The 23721-nt window shown below is 46.8% G+C and overlaps 1 protein-coding gene across 7 annotated transcripts in view; it reads right to left on the bottom strand.

Annotated features, from left to right (window-relative positions):
* The window catches only part of LOC141172017 (maternal B9.10 protein-like), a 202936-nt gene that overhangs the window by 44747 nt on the left and 134468 nt on the right, over positions 1 to 23721 (bottom strand). For all 7 annotated transcript variants that reach the window (XM_073655792.1, XM_073655791.1, XM_073655790.1 and 4 more), the window contains one exon: positions 11434 to 11515. The gene's annotated coding sequence lies outside the window, so the exon portion shown is untranslated. The remainder of the gene's footprint in view (positions 1 to 11433; positions 11516 to 23721) is intronic.

The following is a 23721-nucleotide window of genomic DNA, read 5'->3' as shown; positions in this document are numbered from 1 at the left end:
GCAGCACAGTATGTGAGCGCGGTGGAGAGAGCAGCGCAGTATGTGAGCGCGGTGGAGAGAGCAGCACAGTATGTGAGCACGGGGGAGAAAGCAGCACAGTATGTGAGCGCAGGGGAGAGAGCAGCGCAGTATGTGAGAGCAGTGGAGATAGCAGCGCAGTATGTGAGCGTGGGGAGGGAGCAGGGCAGTATGGGAGCGCGGGGGAGAGAGCAGCGCAGCATGTGAGCGAGGGGGAGAGAGCAGTGCAGTATGTGAGAACGGTGGAGAGAGGAGCGCAGTATATGAGCGCGAGGGAGAGAGCAGTGCAGTATGTGAGTGCAGGGGAGAGAGCAGCACAGTAAGTGAGCGCAGGGGAGAAAGCAGCACAGTATGTGAGTGCGGGGGAGATAGCAGCGCAGTATGTGAGCACAGTGGAGATAGCAACACAGTACGTGAGCACGGGGGAGAGAGCAGCGCAGTATGTGAGCACAGGGGAGAGAGCAGCACAGCATGTAGGCGTGGGGGAGAGAGCACCGCAGAATGTAAGAGCGGCGGAGAGAGCAGCACAGTATGTGAGCACGGGGGGGAGCAGAGCAGTATGTAAGCACGGGGGAGAGAGCAGCGCAGTATGTGAGCATGGGGGAGAGATCAACGCAGTATGTGAGCACAGTGGAGATAGCAACACAGTATGTGAGCGCTGGGAGAGAGCAGTGCAGTATGTGAGCATGGGGGAGAGATCAGCGCAGTATGTGAGCGTGGGGGAGAGAGCAGCGCAGCATGTGAGCACAGTGGTGCTAGCAACACAGTATGTGAGTACGGGGGAGAGAGCAGCGCAGTATGTGAGCGTGGTGGAGAGAACAGCGCAGTATGTGAGCACAGTGGAGATAGCAACACAGTATGTGAGCACAGGGAGAGAGCAGCGCAGCATGTAAGCGCAGGGGAGAGAGCAGCGCAGAATGTAAGCACGGTGGAGAGAACAGCACAGTATGTGAGCACGGGGGAGAGAGCAGTGCAGTATGTGAGCACAGTGGAGATAGCAACACAGTATGTGAGCGCGGGGAGAGAGCAGCACAGTATGTGAGCACGGGGGAGAGAGCAGAGCAGTATGTTAGTGTGGTGGAGAGAGCAGCGCAGTATGTGAGCACAGTGGAGATAGCAACACAGTATGTGAGCACAGGGGAGAGAGCAACGCAGCATGTAAGAGCGGGGAAGAGAGCAGCGCAGAATGTAAGCGCGGTGAAGAGAGCAGCGCAGTATGTGAGTATGGTGGAGAGAGCAGCGCAGTATGTGAGCACAGTGGAGATAGCAACACAGTATGTGAGCACAGGGGAGAGAGCAACGCAGCACGTAAGCGCGGGGGAGAGAGCAGCGCAGAATGTAAGAGCGGTGAAGAGAGCAGCGCAGTATGTGAGTACGGGGAGAGAGCAGCGCAGTATGTGAGTACGGGGAGAGAGCAGCGCAGTATGTGAGTACGGGGAGAGAGCAGCGCAGTATGTGAGCACGGGGGAGTGATCAGCGCAGTATGTGAGCGCGGGGGAGAGAGCAGCACAGTATGTGAGCGCGGGGGAGAGAGCAGTGCTTAATGTGAGCGTGGTGGCGACAGCAGCTCAGTATGTGAGTATGGCAGAGAGAGCAGCGCAGTATGTGAGCGAGGGGGAGAGACCAGCACAGTATGTGAGCGAGGGGGAGAGAGCAGTGCAGTATGTGAGCGCGGTGGAGAGAGCAGCGCAGTATGTGAGCGCGAGGGAGAGAGCAGCACAGTATGTGAGTGCGGGAGAGAGAGCAGCACATTAAGTGAGCGCAGGGGAGAAAGCAGCACAGTATGTGAGCGTGGGGGAGAGAGCAGCACAGTAAGTGAGCACAAGGGAGAGAGCAGCGCAGTATGTGAGCGCAGTGGAGAGAGCAGCGCAGTATGTGAGCGCGGGGGAGAGAGCAGCACAGTATGTGAGCGCAGTGGAGATAGCAACACAGTATGTGAGCGTGGGGGAGAGAGCAGCACAGTAAGTAAGCACAAGGGAGAGAGCAGCGCAGTATGTGAGCGCAGTGGAGAAAGCAGCACAGTATGTGAGCGTGGGGGAGAGAGCAGCACAGTATGTGAGCGCAGTGGAGAGAGCAGCGCAGTATGTGAGCACGGGGGAGAGAGCAGCGCAGTATGTGAGCACAGGGGAGAGAGCAGAGCACCATGTAAGCGCGGTGGAGAGAGCAGCGCAGTATGTGAAAGCAGGGGAGAGCAGTGCAGTTTGTGAGCACAGGGGAGATAGCAGCACAGTATGTGAGTGCAGGAGAGAGAGCAGCACAGTATGTGAACGCGGGGGAGAGAGCAGTGCAGTATGTGAGCATGGGGGAGATAGCAGTGCAGTATGTGAGCATGGGGGAGAGAGCAGAACAGTATGTGAGCGCGGGGGGAGAGAGCAGCACAGTATGTGAGCGCGGTGGAGAGAGCAGAACAGTATGTGAGCGCGGGGGGAGAGAGCAGCACAGTGTGTGAGCGTGGGGGAAAGAGCGGCCCAGTATGTGAGCACAGGGGAGAGAGCAGCGCAGTATGTGAATGAGGAGGAGATAGCAACACAGTATGTGAGCGCGGGGGAGAGAGCAGCACAGTATGTGAGCGCAGTGGAGAGAGCAGCGCAGTATGTGAGCACGGGGGAGAGAGCAGCGCAGTATGTGAGCACGGGGGAGTGATCAGCGCAGTATGTGAGCGCGGGGGAGAGAGCAGCACAGTATGTGAGCGCGGGGGAGAGAGCAGTGCTTAATGTGAGCGTGGTGGCGACAGCAGCTCAGTATGTGAGTATGGCAGAGAGAGCAGCGCAGTATGTGAGCGAGGGAGAGAGACCAGCACAGTATGTGAGCGAGGGGGAGAGAGCAGTGCAGTATGTGAGCGCGGTGGAGAGAGCAGCTCAGTATGTGAGCGCGAGGGAGAGAGCAGCACAGTATGTGAGTGCGGGAGAGAGAGCAGCACATTAAGTGAGCGCAGGGGAGAAAGCAGCACAGTATGTGAGCGTGGGGGAGAGAGCAGCACAGTAAGTGAGCACAAGGGAGAGAGCAGCGCAGTATGTGAGCGCAGTGGAGAGAGCAGCGCAGTATGTGAGCGCGGGGGAGAGAGCAGCACAGTATGTGAGCGCAGTGGAGATAGCAACACAGTATGTGAGCGTGGGGGAGAGAGCAGCACAGTAAGTAAGCACAAGGGAGAGAGCAGCGCAGTATGTGAGCGCAGTGGAGAAAGCAGCACAGTATGTGAGCGTGGGGGAGAGAGCAGCACAGTATGTGAGCGCAGTGGAGAGAGCAGCGCAGTATGTGAGCACGGGGGAGAGAGCAGCGCAGTATGTGAGCACAGGGGAGAGAGCAGAGCACCATGTAAGCGCGGTGGAGAGAGCAGCGCAGTATGTGAAAGCAGGGGAGAGAGCAGTGCAGTTTGTGAGCACAGGGGAGATAGCAGCACAGTATGTGAGTGCAGGAGAGAGAGCAGCACAGTATGTGAACGCGGGGGAGAGAGCAGTGCAGTATGTGAGCATGGGGGAGATAGCAGTGCAGTATGTGAGCATGGGGGAGAGAGCAGAACAGTATGTGAGCGCGGGGGGAGAGAGCAGCACAGTATGTGAGCGCGGTGGAGAGAGCAGAACAGTATGTGAGCGCGGGGGGAGAGAGCAGCACAGTGTGTGAGCGTGGGGGAAAGAGCGGCCCAGTATGTGAGCACAGGGGAGAGAGCAGCGCAGTATGTGAATGAGGAGGAGATAGCAACACAGTATGTGAGCGCGGGGGAGAGAGCAGCACAGTATGTGAGCGCAGTGGAGAGAGCAGCGCAGTATGTGAGCACGGGGGAGAGAGCAGCGCAGTATGTGAGCACAGGGGAGAGAGCAGAGCACCATGTAAGCGCGGTGGAGAGAGCAGCGCAGTATGTGAAAGCAGGGGAGAGAGCAGTGCAGTTTGTGAGCACAGGGGAGATAGCAGCACAGTATGTGAGTGCGGGAGAGAGAGCAGCACAGTATGTGAACGCGGGGGAGAGAGCAGTGCAGTATGTGAGCATGGGGGAGATAGCAGTGCAGTATGTGAGCATGGGGGAGAGAGCAGAACAGTATGTGAGCGCGGGGGGAGAGAGCAGCACAGTATGTGAGCGCGGTGGAGAGAGCAGAACAGTATGTGAGCGCGGGGGGAGAGAGCAGCACAGTGTGTGAGCGTGGGGGAAAGAGCGGCCCAGTATGTGAGCACAGGGGAGAGAGCAGCGCAGTATGTGAGCACAGGGGAGAGAGCGGCCCAGTATGTGAGCACAGGGGAGAGAGCAGCGCAGTATGTGAATGAGGAGGAGAGAGCAGAACAGTATGTGAGCGCAGTGGAGAGAGCAGCATAGTATGTGAGCGCTGCCATAGGCTGCAAGAAATGGAACTATGATATGCCATGGACTTCCATAGCCCCCACCCTGGATGTGCCCCTATCCATCATTCTTCTCTATTATCTATCTATCATCTATCTATTACACTGTGTTCCAAATTATTATGCAAATAATATTTTCTCAGATTTTCCCAAATTACCTATATGAATTGCAGTCATTGTAATTTTCCAGTCAAATAACTATTAGAGTACAATTGAAAGGTTTTTGTACAAACTGCCTATGATAACAGTATATTTAAAAAATAAATAAAACACTCAAACTGCACTCAAAATGCATGTTCCAAATTATTATGCACAGCAGAGTTTTCAACCTTTTCATTTTAATAAAGAACAAAAAAATGGTCATTTTTGAAATTATAAGCATTAGCAGGTTATTACAAACTGAAATCAAACAGTTTTCAACTCAAAACTTTATTCTAGGTGATGTTACATTTGCACATAGGACCCCTTGTTCGAAAGGAGCTTCTGAACTCTCTCGTCCATTGAATTTGTCAGGTTTTGGATGGTTTCTGCTTCAATTGTTTTGCATGAGGACAGAATACCCTCCCAGAGCTGTTGCTTAGATGTGAACTGCCTCCCGCCATCATAGACACTCCTTTTGATGATGCTCCAGAGGTTCTGAATGGGGTAGAGGTCAGGGGAGCATGGGGGGGTCACACCATAAGTTTGTCCCCTTTTATGCCCATATCAGCCAGAGATGCAGATGGGGTCCTATGTGCAAATGTAACATCACCTAGAATAAAGTTTTGAGTTGAAAACTGTTTGATTTCAGTTTGTAATAACCTGCTAATGCTTATAATTTAAAAAATGACCATTTTTTTGTTCTTTATTAAAATGAAAAGGTTGAAAACTCTGCTGTGCATAATAATTTGGAACATGCATTTTGAGTGCAGTTTGAGTGTTTTATTTATTTTTTAAATATACTGTTATCATCGGCAGTTTGTACAAAAACCTTTCAATTGTACTCTAATAGTTATTGACTGGAAAATTAGAATGACTGCAATTATAGGTAATTTGGGAAAATCTGAGAAAATATTATTTGCATAATAATTTGGAACACAGTGTAGATATTTTTGCTCTTTGTGAGGTTACTGATTATAATAGCAGGAGGACAGTTGTGCTGGTGGTTATTCTGGGAGTTGTAGTCCTTGAGCCTGACACACAGTGAACAGACGCTTATATAAGATTCCATTTTGGGGGTCAGAGTCAGTCATCCACTTTCAGACGTCTCGCCCTGGGTGACCGCTCCTTCCTCTCTCCTCTCCTCCCTACTGGAGAGAACTAATGATCTCATTACTTGAGCGGCTCCAGATTTCACAAGTTTTTTTTTTCTTTTTTTCTCTGTATCAGAACAGATGTGTAAGTCGTATCGCAGTATTGTCCTGACCCTCCCGAGACGGCCGATGCTGAGGGCCCCGAGATACCGGCGAGGACCGGAGATGGCAATTTTTTTTTTTTCTTACAAAACACACAGAGGATTAATAAACCTGGTGGTGACTTCTCGCTCTGGGGTTTTTACTCTCCGGCCAGCCCGGACCACCCTTTTTTCGCTACCCATCTTGTGCCTTGCTCTTGTTCTTGTGGTTTGGGTTTCTGGCAGGTCTGGGGTGGTCTGACCCTTATTGCTACCATCTATGCTTTCAGAGCCTTTGGCTTGTAGCGTTTTTTTAATCATGTCGCCCGGACGCTTTACACATCAAACATCTACGGCTTTTACTAAAGGAAAATAGGAAAAAAAAAATACCTTTGCACTGTCGTTACGGTGTCATGACAATGGGAGAAATGGCCGCCAATTCCTTCGTTGATTGTCGTCTTTTTTTTCACTGAGCCCGACTGCCTGTCAAGCCCGGGCACAAAAACTTCTACGAAAGGGGATGAGACAAGTGCCACAAACACGGGTAAAATCAGGAGGGCAATAATGGGGGCGAGTATCACCCCACAACATAATTACTGGGGCTTTTCCTCTTGGTTTCCCTTTCTCCTCGTCTCGTTTTCTTTCTCACCTCCCCCCCTCCGCATGCCACCGGCTGGCGTGTCAGACTGCCAGGGGAGCCAGCTCCCTGGCAACGCTGAACCCTGGCACATCTCCCGACGCTCGCTAACTCAAGCTGTGTTTAACACCTTCAAGCCTGAGCTCGCCGTGCCACCGAGACACCATAGCCGCTGGGTTTTTTTTCACGGGAAGCCGTCGTTGCGTCTTGCAAAAAAGAGACACGAAAACCCCCAAAAACGACAGAATTTCTTAAAAAAAGAAATTGTATTGTGATCCTCGAAAAAAGCAGATGACGACTGATCTGGGGTGCAAAAAAGTTTTAAAAAAAACCTGGGTGACAACCCAACAGGATAATGGTGATGGCGACTTATCAAGGTTGTCGCCTTTTGGAATTCCATCATCTTTTAGACCAACTCCCAAAAAAAAACACAAAAAGTTGCATAAGACGACGACACAAGGGACTGATATTTACGGGATCGTAGTATATTTTAGTGAGAGGTGGGGCTGATATTTTGGGGTGGAATTATCCTTTCAAGGTCAAGATTTTATCCATTTGGGCAACCACATAAGATATATGTGGGTGCCCGATCCAGACGCTCAACAATGGCAGATGTTGGGAAAAAGAAGGATAAGGCATGTTGCAGTTCAATATGCCCAATCGTTTTGTTCCCTGTGATCTTTTCGGGCACATGCACTCTCAACCGAACAGAGGGCGCATCTGTATGAACTGAAAGAGATTGCTCGGCAAGAAAGACATTTTAAGATGTATCGGCAGCCATATAAGATGTATGGGACTGTCCTAATTCTTTCCATTGCCAATTTTTGAAGTAAAGAAGGATAGGGCATGTGGCAGTTTAACATGCCCAATCCTTTTGTTCCTAGGGAAGAAAAGCCGCTGCCAAAGGTGTCTGACAGCTGTGATCTTTTCGGAGACATGCATTCTCAATCTAGTAGAGCATGCATGTGTTCGAAAAGAGACTCGACAAGAATGACTTTATAAGATGTATCAACAGCCATATAAGATGTATGGGGCTTTCCTAATTCTTCCCAACTCAGATATTGACAAGAAGAAAGATAGGGCATGTTGTATTTCTACATGCCCAATCATTTTTTTCCCAAGGGAGTTAAGGCGAACTTGAAAGCTGTATATTTAAAAAATAAATAGAATTAAATAGAAATCGAAAGTGACTGTTTGGCAAGAAGAATTATATAAGATGGGGTGTCCTAACTTTCCCCTAAGAGAGATGTCAGGAGAAAGAAGGATAGGGCATGTTGTATCTTAGCATGCCCAATCCTTATGTTCTCGGGGGAGGAGGTGTCTGGGAGCAATTTATTTGATAACACATGCACACTCAGCTGAGCAGAGCGTGCTTGTTTATGGGGAAATCGTGTATGTATATATATATATATATATATATACAGTACAGACCAAAAGTTTGGACACACCTTCTCATTTAAAGATTTTTCTGTATTTTCAGGACTATGAAAATTGTACATTCACACTGAAGGCATCAAAACTATGAATTAACACATGTGGAATTATATACTTAACAAAAAAGTGTGAAACAACTGAAAATATGTCTTATATTCTAGATTCTTCAAAGTAGTCACCTTTTGCTTTGATGACTGCTTTGCACACTCTTGGCATTCTCTTGATGAGCTTCAAGAGGTAGTCACCGGAAATGGTTTTCACTTCACAGGTGTGCCCTGTCAGGTTTAATAAGTGGGATTTCTTGTCTTATAAATGGGGTTGGGACCATCAGTTGTGTTGTGCAGAAGTCTGGTGGATATACAGCTGATAGTCCTACTGAAAAGCAGCTAAGTAAAGAAAAACGAGTGGCCATCATTACTTTAAGAAATGAAGGTCAGTCAGTCCGAAAAATTGGGCAAACTTTGAAAGTGTCCCCAAGTGCAATTGCAAAAACCATCAAGAAATACAAAGAAACTGGCTCACATGAGGACCGCCCCAGGAAAGGAAGACCAAGAGTCACCTCTGCTTCTCAGGATAAGTTTATCCGAGTCACCAGCCTCAGAAATCGCAGGTTAACAGCAGCTCAGATTAGAGACCAGGTCAATGCCACACAGAGTTCTAGCAGCAGACACATCTCTACAACAACTGTTAAGAGGAGACTTTGTGCAGCAGGCCTTCATGGTAAAATAGCTGCTAGGAAACCACTGCTAAGGACAGGCAACAAGCAGAAGAGACTTGTTTGGGCTAAAGAACACAAGGAATGGACATTAGACCAGTGGAAATCTGTGCTTTGGTCTGATGAGTCCAAATTTGAGATCTTTGGTTCCAACCACCGTGTGCGATGCAGAAAAGGTGAACGGATGGACTCTACATGCCTGGTTTCCACCGTGAAGCATGGAGGAGGAGGTGTGGTGGTGTGGGAGTGCTTTGTTGGTGACACAGTTGAGGATTTATTCAAAATTGAAGGCATACTGAACCAGCATGGCTACCACAGCATCTTGCAGCGGCATGCTATTCCATCCGGTTTGCGTTTAGTTGGACCATCATTTTTTTTTCAACAGGACAATGACCCCAAACACATCTTCAGGCTGTGTAAGGGCTATTTGACCAAGAAGGAGAGTGATGGGGTGCTACGCCAGATGACCTGGCCTCCACAGTCACCAGACCTGAACCCAATCGAGATGGTTTGGGGTGAGCTGGACCGCAGAGTGAAGGCAAAAGGGCCAACAAGTGCTAAGCATCTCTGGGAACTCCTTCAAGATTGTTGGAAGACCATTTCTGGTGACTACCTCTTGAAGCTCATCAAGAGAATGCCAAGAGTGTGCAAAGCAGTCATCAAAGCAAAAGGTGGCTACTTTGAAGAACCTAGAATATAAGACATATTTTCAGTTGTTTCACACTTTTTTGATAAGTATATAATTCCACATGTGTTAATTCATAGTTTTGATGCCTTCAGTGTGAATGTACAATTTTCATAGTCATGAAAATACAGAAAAATCTATAAATGAGAAGTGGTGTCCAAACTTTTGGTCTGTACTGTATATATATATGGCAAATTCCATGCCAAAAAATAAAAAAACGCTTCCAAAAAACAACTGTTTTTTTGGCATCGGGTACGTTTTTTTATGCAATTTTTGAAGCAGTTCCAGTTCAAACCTCTCATCAAAAACTGCTTCAAATACACTTCTCAAAGGTGTCTTTTCCCAGGTGGATTCCGCCAATGTAAGAACGAGTTCCGTCTTTTGTTACTTAAGAAGAGAAGTTTTTGAAACTTTTTATTTCCTAAAGAGGTTTTTGAAAAACTTTTGGGGAAGAAAAAGCCTGTCACTAGTTTGAAGCGTATGCGGAAGGAAACTTCTGCAATCTAGGTTTTGTCTGATCAAAAGCACTTTGGGAATTATGAATTTTTCACGAAAAACTCCTCCAAAAACTCCCCGAAAAAGTAGAGTTTTCTGAAAAGGTTTGTGTTTGAATTCTTTTGCATTTTTTGAACTCCTAAAAACGCTTGGTAATCCGTCCCCCTTGGTCCGCAATGACAATCCGCAAGTTCAATGCCCATGCTGCGGAATTTTCCGCATCGTTTTTGATGTGCGGAAAAATCCACAGCATGTCCATTATTTGTGCGTTTATGCATGCGGAATTGCCTTCTTCAATGCATTAGAAAAACGCATGGCAATTCCGCATGTCCAAAAGGCTTCAAAAACACGTGAAAAACGCATGTGAAATTCTGCATGCGTTTTTCCAGGCAAGGACATACAGAAATGAATCGTGGGCACATAGCCTTAAGGGGTATTCCTGTCTTGTACATTTATGGTGCCTTGATTATGGTGGTGCTAGTCAGTCAGCTGAAGTGTACGGAGGTGTCATTACTCTCTTGTAAAGGCGCACAATGACGGAAAGAAGGGTCGGACATGTTGGATTTCAGCATGCCCAATCCTATGTTTTCAAAGGGAGGATAGATAGATAGAGGCATGGATAATAGATAATAGATAGATATTAGATAGATAATAGATAGATAGATAATAGATAGATAATTGATAGATAGATAGATGATAGATAGATAGATAATGGATAATAGATAGATAGATAGAAAATAGATAGATGATAGATAGATGATAGATAGATGATAGATAATAGATAGATAATAGATAGATAGATAGATAGAAAATAGATAGATAGATAGATAGATAGATGATAGATAGATAGATAGAAAATAGATAGATAATAGATAGATAATAGATAGATAATAGATAGATAATTGATAGATAGATGATAGATAGATAATGGATAATAGATAGATAATAGATAGATAGATGATAGATAGATAGAAAATAGATAGATAATAGATAGATAATAGATAGATGATAGATAGATGATAGATAATAGATAGATAAATAGATAATAGATAGATAGATAATGGATAGATAATAGATAGATAGATAATAGATAGATAATAGATAGATGATAGATAATTGATAGAAGAATCGATAGATGATAGATAATAGATAGATAGATAGATAGATAATAGATAGATAATAGATAGATGATAGATAATAGATAGATAATAGATGATAGATAAAATATAGATAGATAGAAAGATAGATAATAGATAGATAATAGATGATAGATAATAGATAGATAATAGATAGATAATAGATGATAGATAATAGATAGAAGAATCGATAGACGATAGATAGATAATAGATAGAAGAATCGATAGATAATAGATAGATAATAGACAACTTCTTGGTTCTACCACTTATTTCTGGCACGGAAGCTCTCGATTCACCAAAGAACACTGAAGACACAATGACGTTCTTCTCATTTCTCTCATAAAAAATAAAACCAAAACCAAGTGACAACTCTATAAATATGACCTATAGTGACATATATGGTGTATAGTAGTATATATAGTGGTTTCCTTTGACCTTCCTTCACCACCATCCATTACCCCGGAATATCTGAGCGTTGCTCGGCGGGATGTGACCGGACCCTTCTGCTCTTCTCTGGGGTCTGACAAACTATTATTTGGAAGTGAAACTACAAGGACCTCACGCCCTCTGGTGTTAAGATTGGGAAGAGCAGGCTGGAAGAATTTATTTACCTGGCATGACTGATGATGAGGATGATGGTGCTCCGCATACAGGTGACTCCTGCACCAAACACATCACACCGGATCTTCAGTCCTGTGAAGGGAAGAAGAGAAAGGCGTGAGATGAGCAGAGTCCGGGGATGTGACTCCAGATCACCGGCGTATGATTCACGACATCCATGTGATCCTATTGTAGTGGGAAGAGCTGATGTAACAAGAACACAATCCGTACTTGAATTTGTTATCTTTTTCCTCTTAGGAATTTACGGGCACCTAAATCTGATGGCTGGCCCTCTACTGACTCCCAGACCAGTGGGACCCTGCATTTATCTGCTATAAGAATGGACACTATTGACCACTCGCAGCATTTTAGGCTACCAAGCCCTGGCGTACTCGGCCCTGCCCTCTCCCACCACGGGCATGTATCCATCATTTTTGGCCATCATACATACGAGCCTCCCCTCCTCTCCAGGTGCCGGTACCCCCAGTATACTCTTCCATCAGCCATTCCATCTACAGTCTGGATGGATGGTCGGAAGTTCATTCTCATCACTGTGAGTGTCATTAATTGGAAGACAGATTGGCTCGTTACCCGCGAGCCGCACTCCACTGAGATAATTAGCGAGGCGCATACTACATTTGGCATGATGGCTACAGTAGCGCGCAGCGTCTTTTCTCAGCCGCGCTGTCAAATGGCTGTCATATCTGTTATCCTTGGCTTCACTGATTGTCGTCATGTCCAGAAGAACGTTCCCTCTACAAGCTACCGTGCTAATCCACAGAACTGTCCTCTAGAGCCAATTACCATCTCATGGAACATGGGGGTCACTACAGGATCAGTAATGTAATGTATGTACACAGTGACTGCACCAGCAGAATAGTGAGTGCAGCTCTGGAGTATAATACAGGAGGTAACTCAGGATCAGTACAGGATCAGTAATGTAATGTATGTACACAGTGACTGCACTAGCAGAATAGTGAGTGCAGCTCTGGAGTATAATACAGGAGGTAACTCAGGATCAGTACAGGATCAGTAATGTAATGTATGTACACAGTGACTGCACCAGCAGAATAGTGAGTGCAGCTCTGGGGTATAATGCAGGAGGTAACTCAGGATCAGTAATGTAATGTATGTACACAGTGACTGCACCAGCAGAATAGTGAGTGCAGCTCTGGAGTATAATACAGAATGCAACTCAGGATCAGTAATGTAATGTATGTACACAGTGACTGCACCAGCAGAATAGTGAGTGCAGCTCTGGAGTATAATACAGGATGTAACTCAAGATCAGTAATGTAATGTATGTACACAGTGACAGCACCAGCAGAATAGTGAGTGCAGCTCTGGAGTATAATACAGGATGTAACTCAGGATCAGTACAGGATCAGTAATGTAATGTATGTACACAGTGACTGCCCCAGCAGAATAGTGAGTGCAGCTCTGGAGTATAATACAGGATGCAACTCAGGATCAGCACAGGATCAGTAATGTAATTTATGTACACAGTAACTGCACCAGCAGAATAGTGAGTGCAGCTCTGGAGTATAATACAGGATGTAACTCAGGATCAGTAATGCAATGTATGTACACAGTGACTGCACCAGCAGAATAGTGAGTGCAGCTCTGGAGTATAATACAGGGTGTAACTCAGGATCAGTAATGTAATGTATGTACACAGTGACAGCACCAGCAGAATAGTGAGTGCAGCTCTGGAGTATAATACAGGATGTAACTCAGGATCAGTAATGTAATGTAAGTACACAGTGACTGCACCAGCAGAATAGTGAGTGCAGCTCTGGAGTATAATACAGGATGTAACTCAGGATCAGTAATGTAATGTATGTACACAGTGACTGCACCAGCAGCATACTGGGTGCAGCTCTGATCAGCTGCTAGTCAGTGTAGTGATTGCGGGTGTGGTGGCTGCAGATCCTGCTGTGAGCTCCTGATCTCTGAGAAACCTACACCTCTCCACCTGGGGACCTGCTTTCTCTCTTTCCCAGGGAGGGAGCAGGTTTCTGGGATGAGTGATGGAGCCAAGTCCCAGGCTTCTGCTTCCCGAACCAGGCCGGCGGGGGGCAGAAGAAACCAGCAACCGGCCTGCACATCAGAGGACTCGGGGGTGAGACGCTGCACCAGGAGTCGCAGCAATGTGGCTCCTACTCCTTCCGGGATTGTGGAGACCCCTAGAAGCCGCAAGGCTTCCAGCATGGAGGTAAAGCCTGACAGCGGCGTGCAAGATGGCGCTCCTTCCGGAGGAAAGCGGAGTGCTCACGGAGGTGAGGCAGACCTCCCTGAGGGGGGTTGGGCGCTGCAGGGACCCCGGGAGTCTGTGTCCACCTATGCCTCCCGGGTCATGATCCGCCTCCGTGAGTATGAAGATGCCAGTAAGCTCATCAGGAGGCTCCGGGAGGAGCTGCGCTGCACAAGCGCCAAAGCTGCGGGGGCCTCCAAACCAAGGAAGGCCAAGCTCCAGGCCGAGGTAAAGCGACTGACCAGCGAGATTCACCTGCTGGAACTGAGGAAAGCTGACATCAGGGAGCAGAGTGGTCATTTCAAAGAAAAACTAATAAATGAAGACCGCTTTAGAGAAATGGCTGATACCAGAGAGCAAAGGCAGATGGGGCTGCAGCCTGAGAGCCAGGTGGATGATGAGAGTGATGATGACCAGCAGGAAGCCCGACCTGGCAGCCTGCAAAGTCACCCGCAGGCCACGTGCAGCGAGCTCCCTGCAGGACAGGCGACAGTGACATCCAGTCGCAGTTCTGCCGGCTCTGGGGAGGACAGTGACAGCAGCGGCCAGGGAGGGGCGCTAATGGCGGAGATTAAGCTCCTGGAGTCCCCAGTGTGCCTCCAAAACTTCCATCTTGGTGCCGATCTACCAGAAGAGGCACCTGGGGGCCACAAAAAGGCAAAGAAGACCAAGCCAAAGCTGCAGGAGGCGGTAAGATACGTATATGCCCCCCTCCCTGTACCCCCTGAGTCGGCGGCAGGCTCAGCTCGCTGTATAAGCCCTGTTGCCCAGCCCAGCCCGGGTTCTGCTGTGGATCCGGTGCAAAGGCGCGGGGAGATTACAGAGCGCGGTAGTGAGGCGCAGAGCTCCGTCTCTGCTTGTAGTAGCGGGGACGCAGCAGGAGGTGCATCAGCCGAGAGGCTGGACAGTGAGGGTGGCCCGGCGGCGGGCGTTCCATCAGGCCACGATGCTGTGGTGCGCTCCTCAGTGGGAGGGGGGAGCAGCCCGGTGTCGGGGGCAGCTCCGGTAGCCTCGGCGCCTCTGAATGCTGTTGCCGCTGATCACTTAGTTGAGAAGCGACGGCAGTGTGAGGGGGCTGTCGGGGCTGAGCGTTCCGGTCCTCCCACGAAAGTGCTATTTTGTGTTGGCGTCGCTGGTCCGGAAGATCCTGATGCTAAAGATCAGCGGCGCCTAACAGCATCTAAAGATCAGCGGCACATTATTCCGAATGCCAAACAGCGGAAATTACCGACCAATGATGTGGAGGGCACACATAAGACCGGGGGTGAGGTCGCCTCCAGTTCTATGGAGGTGACTGAGCCCCTTGTGCCTGATGCAGAGGTCAAAATATCATCCGCCATTGTTACTGGTCCAGCAGGAATGAATGTGGTGGTGGGGGTGAATGAGGCTAATTCATTGTCTAGTGGTGTGGTTGCTGGTTTGGTGGAGGGTGAGATGGAGGTGGGTAATGGTGTTGCTGTTCGGGCTGATGTGGTCACTGGTCCGGTTGCCCCCCCGGGCGTGGCAACACCTGTCCAGAGTTATGCCAGTGTCACCTCCGGGGCAAATAGGGCATCCTCCTTGTCTCCGGGCTTTGGGGACGGCATGTTGCAACGGCGCCTTCTGGAGGCTCTAAAGAAGGGGGAGAGATCACTAATGGTAGAGGGTCGAGAGGTTGATCTATCCTTCTGGATAGAGAGGCATGGCCTCGGGGCCTTCCGAGAGCAAAAAGGGGGGGATACAGTGTGGTCCCTCCCAACAGCCGGGCCAGGCAGTGTGCGTAGGAATGTGGTCCGTCTTCGGTGGAGGGGCAGTGATGCATGTCCTCCAAGGTCTAAAGTTGTGGAGCTCCTGCTGAGGATGGGCTTCAAGGCGATTGACATCTACGCCTTGATACATCCCTATTCCGCGTCTGAGTTTGATGTCAGCTTTGTTCGGCCGGAGGGGCTTGAGCTCTTCTGGGCGAATTATGAGCTGGCAAAAAATGAGCCTGGCTGGCGAGACTTTGCCGTTCAGGCAGTGTCTCGCCAAAACCAGATCAAGAAAGTGACCGTGATGACTCGTAACGAGTCGCTTTCTTGCTATGACATCATGACGTGGCTTGGTCGATATGGAGAGGTGGTGGAGATGCCAAAGAAAAACCGCGACGAGTTTGGTATCTGGTCAGGGGCCTGGACGTTTATGGTAAAACTTAAGCGTTCAGGTGGTACGGTTGCCCACATTCCATCGTCTGCCTTCCTGGATAGGGATCGTATCCTGGTCTTCTACCAGGGGCAACCGAAGCTCTGTCACAGGTGCGGCGACCCCACACACTTCAGTGCAAACTGCACCGTGCAGAAATGTGCGTTGTGTGGGGGTGTCGGCCATCTTGCCGCCTCTTGTGTGGAGATTAGGTGCCACCTGTGTGGTGAGTTAGGTCACCCATTCAGCCGTTGTCCTCGCTCCTTCACTAATGCAGTCGAGATCCCGGTGGGAGTAAGCCGTGAGGCCGATTCTGCTGGGGAGGGGACTAGCAGGGGTGGGGGAGCCGAGGGGCCAGGGAAGAAAAGCAATAAAAAGACGCCTGACCAGCTGAGGCGTCTAGACAAGCGCATACAGGAGAGGGAGCGGGGTGAGCCCCGGGCTACTGGGGCGGCCCCTGTCCTGGATGCCAGTGTTGCTGCTGAGGCCCCGAGGGATGATGAGTTGGATGAGGAGGTCAGGAGGATCCACAGGGAGGAAACCGCCTCTGCCTCAGAATCCTCCCATTATGAAAGTATGGATGAGGATAATAAGCGGTGGCTAGAGAACAAGCGTAAGCTCGGCACCAACAAGAAGAGAAAGAAGGGAGATAAAACATCTTCTCCCGCTCTGACCAAGGTACCTAAGGAAGGTAAAACCGACTCCCCTCTAGTTGGTCTTTCTAACCGGTTCCAAGCCCTTGATAACATCTCTTCCTCTGAGGAGGAGGCCGAGGGTGAGGTTCCGGCTTCAGCGGAGCTTACAGGGGGAATGGACACCTCTGTGTCATTAAAGGGCGTAACTCAGGATCAGTAATGTAATGTATGTACACAGTGACTGCACCAGCAGAATAGTGAGTGCAGCTCTGTGGTATAATACAGGATGTAACTCAGGATCAGTAATGTAATGTATGTACACAGTGACTGCTCCAGCAGAATAGTGAGTGCAGCTCTGGAGTATAATACAGGATGTAACTCAGGATCAGTACAGGATCAGTAAAGTAATTTATGTACACAGTGACTGCACCAGCAGAATAGTGAGTGCAGCTCTGTGGTATAATACAGGATGTAACTCAGGATCAGTAATGTAATGTATGTACACAGTGACTGCACCAGCAGAATAGTGAGTGCAGCTCTGGAGTATAATACACGATGTAACTCAGGATCAGTAATGTAATGTATGTACACAGTGACTCCACCAGCAGAATAGTGAGTGCAGCTCTGGAGTATAATACAGGATGTAACTCAGGATCAGTAATGTAATGTGTGTACACAGTGACTGCACCAGCAGAATAGTGAGTGCAGCTCTGGGGTATAATACAGGATGTAACTCAGGATCAGTAATGTATGTACACAGTGACTGCACCAGCAGAATAGTGAGTGCAGCTCTGGGGTATAATACAGGAGGTAACTCAGGATCAGTAATGTATGTACACAGTGACTGCACCAGCAGAATAGTGAGTGCAGCTCTGGAATATAATACAGGATGTATCTCAGGATCAGTACAGGATCAGTAATATAATGTATGTACACAGTGACTGCACCAGCAGAATAGTGAGTGCAGCTCTGGAGTATAATACAGGATGTAACTCAGGATCAGTAATGTAATGTATGTACACAGTGACTGCACCAGCAGAATAGTGAATGCAGCTCTGGAGTATAATACAGAATGTAACTCAGGATCAGTAATGTAATGTATGTACACAGTGACTGCACCAGCAGAATAGTGAGTGCAGCTCTGGGGTATAATAAAGGATGAAACTCAGGATCAGTAATGTAATCTATGTACACAGTGACTGCACCAGCAGAATAGTGAGTGCAGCTCTGCACTATAATACAGGATGTAACTCAGGATCAGTACAGGATTAGTAATGTAATGTATGTACACAGTGACTGCACCAGCAGAATAGTGAGTGCAGCTCTGGAGTATAATACAGGATGAAACTCAGGATCAGTAATGTAATGTGTGTACACAGTGACTGCACCAGCAGAATAGTGAGTGTAGCTCTGGAGTATAATACAGGATGTGACTCAGGATCAGTACAGGATCAGTAATGCAATGTATGTACACAGTGACTGCACCAGCAGAATAGTGAGTGCAGCTCTGGAGTATAATACAGGATGTAACTCAGGATCAGTACAGGATCAGTAATGTAATGTATGTACACAGTGACTGCACCAGCAGAATAGTGAGTGCAGCTCTGGAGTATAATACAGGATGAAACTCAGGATCAGTAATGTAATGTGTGTACACAGTGACTGCACCAGCAGAATAGTGAGTGTAGCTCTGGAGTATAATACAGGATGTGACTCAGGATCAGTACAGGATCAGTAATGCAATGTATGTACACAGTGACTGCACCAGCAGAATAGTGAGTGCAGCTCTGGAGTATAATACAGGATGTAACTCAGGATCAGTACAGGATCAGTAATGTAATGTATGTACACAGTGACTGCACCAGCAGAATAGTGAGTGCAGCTCTGGAGTATAATACAGGATGTAACTCAGGATCAGTACAGGATCAGTAATGTAATGTATGTACACAGTGACTGCACCAGCAGAATAGTGAGTGCAGCTCTGGAGTATAATACAGGATGTAACTCAGGATCAGTAATGTAATGTATGTACACAGTGACTGCACCAGCAGAATAGTGAGTGCAGCTCTGGAGTATAATACAGGATGTAACTCAGGATCAGTACAGAGTGAGTAATGTAATGTATGTACACAGTGACTGCACCAGCAGAATAGTGAGTGCAGCTCTGGAGTATAATAAAGGATGTAACTCAGGATCAGTAATGTAATGTATGTGCACAGAGACTGCACCAGCAGAATAGTGAGTGCAGCTCTGGAGTATAATACACAGGATGTAACTCAGGATCAGTAATGTAATGTATGTACACAGTTACTGCACCAGCAGAATAGTGAGTGCAGCTCTGGAGGATAATACAGGATGTAACTCAGGATCAGTAATGTAATGTATGTACACAGTGACTGCACCAGCAGAATAGTGAGTGCAGCTCTGGGATATAATACAGGATGTAACTCAGGATCAGTACAGGATCAGTAATGTAATGTATGTACACATTGACTCCACCAGCATAATAGTGAGTGCAGCTCTGGAGTATAATACAGGATGTAACTCAGGATCAGTACAGGATAAGTAATGTAATGTATGTACACAGTGACTGCACCAGCAGAATAGTGAGTCCAGCTCTGGGGTATAATACAGGATGTAACTCAGGATCAGTACAGGATCAGTAATGTAATGTGTGTACACAGTGACTGAACCAGCAGAATAGTGAGTGCAGCTCTGGGGTATAATACAGGATGTAACTCAGGATCAGTACAGGATCAGTAATATAATGTATGTACACAGTGACTCCACCAGCAGAATAGTGAGTGCAGCTCTGGGGTATAATACAGGATGTAATTCAGGATCAGTAATGTAATGTATGTACACAGTGACTGCGCCAGCAGAATAGTGAGTGCAGCTCTGGAGTATAATACAGGAGGTAACTCAGGATCAGTAATGTAATGTATGTACACAGTGACTGCACCAGCAGAATAGTGAGTGCAGCTCTGGGTTATAATACAGGATGTAATTCAGGATCAGTAATGTAATGTATGTGCACAGTGACTGCACACGCAGAATAGTAAGTGCAGCTCTGGAGTATAAAACAGAATGTAACTCAGGATCAGTAATGTAATGTATGTACACAGTGACTGCACCAGCAGAATAGTGAGTGCAGCTCTGGAGTATAATACTGGATGTAACTCAGGATCAGTAATGTAATGTATGTACACAGTGACTGCACCAGCAGAATAGTGAGTGCAGCTCTGGAGTATAATACAGGATGTAACTCGGGATCAGTAATGTAATGTATGTACACAGTGACTGCACCAGCAGAATAGTGAGTGCAGCTCTGGAGTATAATACAGGATGTAACTCAGGAACAGTAATGTAATGTATGTACACAGTGACTGCACCAGCAGAATAGTGAGTGCAGCTCTGGAGTATAATACAGGAGGTAACTCAGGATCAGTAATGTAATGTATGTACACAGTGACTGCACCAGCAGAATAGTGAGTGCAGCTCTGGAGTATAATACAGGAGGTAACTCAGGATCAGTAATGTAATGTATGTACACAGTGACTGCACCAGCAGAATAGTGAGTGCGGTTCTGGAGTATAATACAGGAGGTAACTCAGGATCAGTAATGTAATGTATGTACACAGTGACTGCACCAGCAGAATAGTGAGTGCAGCTCTGGGGTATAATACAGGATGTAACTCAGGATCAGTACAGGATCAGTAATGTAATGTATGTACACAGTGACTGCACTAGCAGAATAGTGAGTGCAGCTCTGGGGTATAATACAGGATGTAACTCAGGATCAGTACAGGATCAGTAATGTAATGTATGTACACAGTGACTCCACCAGCAGAATAGTGAGTGCAGCTCTGGAGGATAATACAGGATGTAACTCAGGATCAGTACAGGATCAGTAATGTAATGTATGTACACAGTGACTGCACCAGCAGAATAGTGAGTGCAGCTCTGGAGTATAATACAGGATGTAACTCAGGATCAGTAATGTAATGTATGTACACAGTGACTCCACCAGCAGAATATTGAGTACAGCTCTGGAGTATAATACAGGATGTAACTCAGGATCAGTACAGAGTGAGTAATGTAATGTATGTACACAGTGACTGCACCAGCAGAATAGTGAGTGCAGCTCTGGAGGATAATACAGGATATAACTCAGGATCAGTACAGGATCAGTAAAGTAATTTATGTACACAGTGACTCCACCAGCAGAATAGTGAGTGCAGCTCTGGAGCATAATACAGGATGTAACTCAGGATCAGTACAGGATCAGTAATGTAATTTATGTACACAGTGACTGCACCAGCAGAATAGTGAGTGCAGCTCTGGAGTATAATACAGGATGTAGTTCAGGATCAGTACAGGATCAGTAATGTATGTACACAGTGACTGCACCAGCAGAATAGTGATTGCAGCTCTGGAGTATAATACACGATGTAACTCAGGATCAGTAATGTAATGTATGTACACAGTGACTACACCAGCAGAATAGTGAGTGCAGCTCTGGAGTATAATACAGGATGTAGCTCAGGATCAGTAATGTAATGTATGTACACAGTGACTGCACCAGCAGAATAGTGAGTGCAGCTCTGGGGTATAATACAGGATGTAACTCAGGATCAGTAATGTATGTACACAGTGACTGCACCAGCAGAATAGTGAGTGCAGCTCTGGGGTATAATACAGGAGGTAACTCAGGATCAGTAATGTATGTACACAGTGACTGCACCAGCAGAATAGTGAGTGCAGCTCTGGAGTATAATACAGGATGTAACTCAGGATCAGTACAGGATCAGTAATGTAATGTATGTACACAGTGACTGCACCAGCAGAATAGTGAGTGCAGCTCTGGAGTATAATACAGGATGTAACTCAGGATCAGTAATGTAATGTATGTACACAGTGACTGCACCAGCAGAATAGTGAATGCAGCTCTGGAGTATAATACAGAATGTAACTCAGGATCAGTAATGTAATGTATGTACACAGTGACTGCACCAGCAGAATAGTGAGTGCAGCTCTGGAGTATAATACAGGATGAAACTCAGGATCAGTAATGTAATGTGTGTACACAGTGACTGCACCAGCAGAATAGTGAGTGTAGCTCTGGAGTATAATACAGGATGTGACTCAGGATCAGTACAGGATCAGTAATGTAATGTATGTACACAGTGACTGCACCAGCAGAATAGTGAGTGCAGCTCTGGAGTATAATACAGGATGTAACTCAGGATCAGTACAGGATCAGTAATGTAATGTATGTACACAGTGACTGCACCAGCAGAATAGTGAGTGCAGCTCTGGAGTATAATACAGGATGTAACTCAGGATCAGTACAGGATCAGTAATGTAATGTATGTACACAGTGACTGCACCAGCAGAATAGTGAGTGCAGCTCTGGAGTATAATACAGGATGTAACTCAGGATCAGTAATGTAATGTATGTACACAGTGACTGCACCAGCAGAATAGTGAGTGCAGCTCTGGAGTATAGTACAGGATGTAACTCAGGATCAGTACAGAGTGAGTAATGTAATGTATGTGCACAGAGACTGCACCAGCAGAATAGTGAGTGCAGCTCTGGAGTATAATACACAGGATGTAACTCAGGATCAGTAATGTAATGTATGTACACAGTTACTGCACCAGCAGAATAGTGAGTGCAGCTCTGGAGTATAATACAGGATGTAACTCAGGATCAGTAATGTAATGTATGTACACAGTGACTGCACCAGCAGAATAGTGAGTGCAGCTCTGGGATATAATACAGGATGTAACTCAGGATCAGTACAGGATCAGTAATGTAATGTATGTGCACACTGACTCCACCAGCAGAATAGTGAGTGCAGCTCTGGAGTATAATACAGGATGTCACTCAGGATCAGTACAGGATAAGTAATGTAATGTATGTACACAGTGACTGCACCAGCAGAATAGTGAGTGCAGCTCTGGGGTATAATACAGGATGTAACTCAGGATCAGTACAGGATCAGTAATGTAATGTGTGTACACAGTGACTGCACCAGCAGAATAGTGAGTGCAGCTCTGGGGTATAACACAGGATGTAACTCAGGATCAGTACAGGATCAGTAATATAATGTATGTACACAGTGACTCCACCAGCAGAATAGTGAGTGCAGCTCTGGGGTATAATACAGGATGTAATTCAGGATCAGTAATGTAATGTATGTACACAGTGACTGCGCCAGCAGAATAGTGAGTGCAGCTCTGGAGTATAATACAGGAGGTAACTCAGGATCAGTAATGTAATGTATGTACACAGTGACTGCACCAGCAGAATAGTGAGTGCAGCTCTGGGGTATAATACAGGATGTAATTCAGGATCAGTAATGTAATGTATGTGCACAGTGACTGCACACGCAGAATAGTAAGTGCAGCTCTGGAGTATAAAACAGGATGTAACTCAGGATCAGTAATGTAATGTATGTACACAGTGACTCCACCAGCAGAATAGTGAGTGCAGCTCTGGAGTATAATACTGGATGTAACTCAGGATCAGTAATGTAATGTATGTACACAGTGACTGCACCAGCAGAATAGTGAGTGCAGCTCTGGAGTATAATACAGGATGTAACTCAGGATCAGTAATGTAATGTATGTACACAGTGACTGCACCAGCAGAATAGTGAGTGCTGCTCTGGAGTATAATACAGGATGTAACTCAGGAACAGTACAGGATCAGTAATGTAATGTATGTACACAGTGACTGCACCAGCAGAATAGTGAGTGCAGCTCTGGAGTATAATACAGGATGTAACTCAGGAACAGTAATGTAATGTATGTACACAGTGACTGCACCAGCAGAATAGTGAGTGCAGCTCTGGAGTATAATACAGGAGGTAACTCAGAATCAGTAATGTAATGTATGTACACAGTGACTGCACCAGCAGAATAGTGAGTGCGGTTCTGGAGTATAATACAGGATGTAACTCAGGAACAGTAATGTAATGTATGTACACAGTGACTGCACCAGCAGAATAGTGAGTGAAGCTCTGGAGTATAATACAGGAGGTAACTCAGGATCAGTAATGTAATGTATGTACACAGTGACTGCACCAGCAGAATAGTGAGTGCGGTTCTGGAGTATAATACAGGAGGTAACTCAGGATCAGTAATGTAATGTATGTACACAGTGACTGCACCAGCAGAATAGTGAGTGCAGCTCTGGGGTATAATACAGGATGTAACTCAGGATCAGTACAGGATCAGTAATG

This window comes from Phyllobates terribilis, unplaced genomic scaffold, assembly GCF_046119375.1.
Source record: "Phyllobates terribilis strain yellow unplaced genomic scaffold, ASM4611937v1 Scaffold_12__6_contigs__length_324123572, whole genome shotgun sequence".
Taxonomy (NCBI): domain Eukaryota; kingdom Metazoa; phylum Chordata; class Amphibia; order Anura; family Dendrobatidae; genus Phyllobates; species Phyllobates terribilis.
This window is presented reverse-complemented; position numbering and strand designations above follow the sequence as displayed.